We start from the raw sequence: 540 nt of genomic DNA on the forward strand, positions 1-540 counted from the left end.
GACAAAAGCTTCCACCTCTGAGTCATGGAAGATGGAGAGATTCATCTCAAGGGCCCATAGCTCAGTAGAAGAGCATTTGACTGCACATCAAGAGAGCATGAGAAATTCCCTTTTCAAGAAATCCCTGAGATACCTCAGGGGATACATGTTCCTCCACATAATTATTGGAAGCAACTAAGGATAGGAACACCAAAATCACTAGGGATCATGCAACAGAAGCAAGGAAGAGACATAAAGGAGCTCAAAAAGCACCACTGGATCTTCAAGAAGGCGCCACCCTCACTCAGGTGGACTCATTCCTTGTTCTAAAATTTTTTTTCCTACTTTTCGTTTTTTATATGTTTATCTATTACATGATCATTAGTATGTAGTAACTATGTCTTAAAGCTATGAATAAATTCTATAAATCCTTCACCCCTCTTAAATAAAAAAATGTTTTTAATTCAAAAGAACAAGAAGTACATGAGTTTCAAATTTATCCTTGAATTTAATTTAATTATATTGATGTGGTGACAATACTTTTTGTTTTCTGAATGAATG

The sequence above is a fragment of the Arachis duranensis genome, chromosome 5, assembly GCF_000817695.3.
Source record: "Arachis duranensis cultivar V14167 chromosome 5, aradu.V14167.gnm2.J7QH, whole genome shotgun sequence".
Lineage (NCBI taxonomy): Eukaryota > Viridiplantae > Streptophyta > Magnoliopsida > Fabales > Fabaceae > Arachis > Arachis duranensis.